Source organism: Papaver somniferum, chromosome 2 (assembly GCF_003573695.1).
Source record: "Papaver somniferum cultivar HN1 chromosome 2, ASM357369v1, whole genome shotgun sequence".
Taxonomy (NCBI): Eukaryota; Viridiplantae; Streptophyta; class Magnoliopsida; order Ranunculales; family Papaveraceae; genus Papaver; species Papaver somniferum.
In genome coordinates this window covers 43,701,439-43,705,415 of record NC_039359.1, presented here as the reverse complement: position 1 = coordinate 43,705,415, position 3,977 = coordinate 43,701,439, and positions in this window count along the sequence as shown.

The window sequence follows — 3,977 nt, the reverse complement described above, 5'->3', positions numbered from 1 at the left end:
TTATAGAGATAGAATTCCTGTCCATAAAGTCAGATCGCTACAAACACAGACTTATAAGGTCTTTAAACGTGTTTGCCTGCTCTGATACCAATTGAAAAGGCGGGGTTCTAACTACCACACCCAATATTTCTCTTAGCAATCTGTATGGAAAAAATCCAATATACTTTTAAGAGAATCAACTAGACAGTCAGACTCAATCTTATTAAAAGTATATCAAAGAGTTATATCTCACTTTATCGATATACTTACTCAAGCAAATAGAAATCTGCGATTCTAATTGAATACAAGAGAAATCACTTGAACGGTACCAAAGACTAATGTTCAAGGATCAATCAATAACCAAAGGTTGGATTTACCAATTGATCGATTCAACGCACAACCTGTGATATTTCAATTATACAACAAAATATAATGCGGAAAAGAAATAACACAGACACTAGAAGTTTTGTTAACGAGGAAACTGCAAATGCAGAAAAACCTCGGGACCTAGTCCAGATTTAACACACATTGTATTAAGACGCTACAGACACTAGCCTATTACAAACTAACTTCGGTCTGGACTATGTTGAATCCCAATCAATCTCACACTGATCCAAGGTACAATTGCGCTCCTTACGTCTCTGATCCCAGCAGGATACTACGCACTTGATTCCCTTAGATGATCTCACCTACAACTAAGAGTTGCTACGACCCAAAGTCGAAGACTTTGATAAACAAATCTGTGTTACACAGAAAAGTCTACGGTAATAGATAAATCTGTCTCCCACAGAAATACCTACGAGTTTTTGTTCCGTCTTTTGATAAATCAAGGTGAGCAGGAACCAATTGATAACCCGGACTTATATTTCCGAAGAACATCCTAGAATTATCAATTACCTCACAATGATCTTGATCGACTAGCGAGACAAGATATTGTGGAATCACAAACGATGAGACGAATATGTTTGTGACTACTTTTCTATCTTGCCTATCGGAGAAATTAATCTCAATCCAATATTACGATTGTACTCAAATACGATAGAAACAGAAAGATCATATCACACAACTACAGAGAAAATAGTTGGGTCTGGCTTCACAATCCCAATGAAGTCTTCAAGTCGTTAATCTACAGGGTCGCGATAGAAACCTAAGGTTAAAGGAGAATCGACTCTAGCTAACATAACTAGTATCACACAGGAGGTGTGGGGATTAGGTTTCCCAGTTGCTAGAGTTCTCATTTATATAGTCTTTCGAATCAGGGTTTGCAATTAATGTTAGCTTAGTAACAAAACATTCAATATTCACCGTTAGATGAAAACCTGATTAGATTCAAGCTAATATCTTTCAACCGTTAGATCGAACTTAGCTTGTTACACACAAATGAAATGCACGTTTATTTAGGTTTGTGTAACCGTACCCAAACATGTACACTTAGTTGGTTTAACAGTAGTTAACCAAATGGTTAGCCATATGAGCACTTTCATATCAACTATATTCATCTTAACCATAACTAGTTCAAATGACTCAAGAGAACTAGTTAGAGAGTTGTTCAATTGCTTAGATCTCATAGAAGTATACAAGACACAATTGAAGAAAAAACGATTTGATTCACTCGAATCAATTCATGAACTTTATATCCACGGTTTGCAAGTATGCATTCCTTAATTTATATAAGTTTAAGTTCACGAATAATCGCTTTTAGAAACTAACCCACTTAAGTATGCATACTGGTACGCGGACTTAAGTACCCGGAATAAGTTTGTTTTCAGTTCACAAACTCCAGCAGAAATTCACGGCATGTGAAGTTCCGACAGTGCGCGTACTGGTACATGGACTTCAGTTTCGGTTTTCCTGAGCAGCAAAGTACGCATACTTTGGTTCAAGGAATAAGGACTTACGTTATATAGTTGTTGTTCACAAGCTATTTTTCGTCAAAGCGATTTTCAAGTAATTAAAACTAATACGACTTTCGTCACTAGTAAAGATGAACTTGGCCAAAGCGAAATCTTACCAATACATATTTCGAGAAATAGATAAGCGAGATAAACTCGGCTCGAAATAGAAAATGTGTATAATCATAGTCTATATAGCAATACGACTAAAGTCTGTTTGGAAGATGATTTTTGAAATATTAGTCTTTATGGTTTTATATATTGCAATTTGTTATGGGATATGTGTGTTTGCGTCCGTGAACTATGATTGTACCATACGTGGTCAAAAGTTAAGTCCTTCATATGTCAATATGAAAGTATTTATAAAATATTGAATGAACTTTTGACTTACAAAAGTTAAAGCCTTTATGTCATTATTTGATGGAAGAAAGGATAAAACTTTTGCTTACAAGGATTATGTCTATTGTATGTCATTGTGCAAATAGTGATGGAAAATAGAATGAATCCTTGTCTATTCCACTATATTGATCTTTCCGGATCCATATTTCTTATGTATGTACTGTGCGGCTCCGTAAGTTTTCTTATATTGAGCATTTCCGATTAAATTAATCATGGGTTCTCTTGTGGTTAATTTATTGAGTATTTTGGATACACATTCATATTCTTATGTGATTTGTGTTGTCCAAAGAAATCCTTCTTTTCTTGTGAAAGTAAGGTCGCTCTTTTTGTTCTCTCTAGAATGACATTTTATGGGGGAGAGTTCTTAATTGAACTTGTGCTTAATTGCCAAATCTTTTGTGGGGAGTGTGGATGTGGAATATTATAGGGGTTATCTTGTATCTTTATAAACTCCTTGATGAATGCATTTAGCTTCGGCTATATGATTGCATCTAAAATGTTGATGTGTACTTTCTTTTGGTCATGAAGTGTCTCTGTGGAAATTTCATGAGGATCCCACTGGTTTTCGTACCTTTGCCAATTTTATTGACAAAAAGGGGGAGAATTAATGTGTAGTTCACACTACAAATACATATGGTTTTCGGATCATTATGTAAGGGGGGAGTGGTTTCCATATGAGATGGAGTATTGACTAAGGGGGAGTGATACATATCACCATAGTATTGTTGTCGAAGTTGTGATACAATTGAACTTTGATGCAATGTAATAATACTATGACATTGTATAAGAATTATTAAGAGATTTTGTTTTCTCATTGTTATGGCTACGGATTTTCAACAACGATGATGCTGAGCTTACAACCTTTGGAATCATTGGATTACTTGGAAGTGACGAAGATTTCGAGTAATGTTGAAGAACCAAGGAGATCATGCATGTGGAAGAGAAGCTGCAAAGTTTATTTATTTTGTATTCCATATGTATTGATAGTTTTGTCACTAAAATTGACAAAGGGGCAGATTGTTAGAGTACTTCTCGGTCGAACTCGCAAGCATTGCTATCTCTTGTTTGTCAAGTTTAGTTGCCAAAACTATGAGTCTTGATTTCTAGTCTACTAATAGCTAAGTCTCGGACTAGGATAGAAAGTGTAGTTAAGCTCAAGACTCCACGGTGTTCATCATGCAAAGACGATGAACTACTCAAGGAACTGGTGCAAATTCATCGACAAAAAGGTATGTGGAGCCTTGAACTTATCTATCACTCAAAAGTAAACTTTATCTCCTATTTTGAGGCAAAAGTTGTATTGCTATATAGACTATGATTATACACATGTACTATTTCGAGCTGAGTTTAACTCGCTTATCTGTTTCTCGAAAGATGTGTTGGTAAGCTTTCGCTTTGGCCAAGTTCATCTTTACTAGTCACGAAAGTCATATTAGTTTCAATTACTTGAAAATCGCTTTGACGAAAAATAGTTTGTGAACAACAACTATATAACGTCTTCTAAGAATGTTTCAATGATTGAAATGAGAGGTTAGAATATATAACCATGGTTGGATATAAATATTGTGAGACAACTCATATGTGTGTAAGTCCAATATACCTGAACCAAAGTATATGTACTTTGCTGGTCAGGATAACCGGAATTAAAGTCCGCGTACCAGTATGCATACTGTCGGAAGTTCACATCCCTTGAATTCCTGTCGGAGT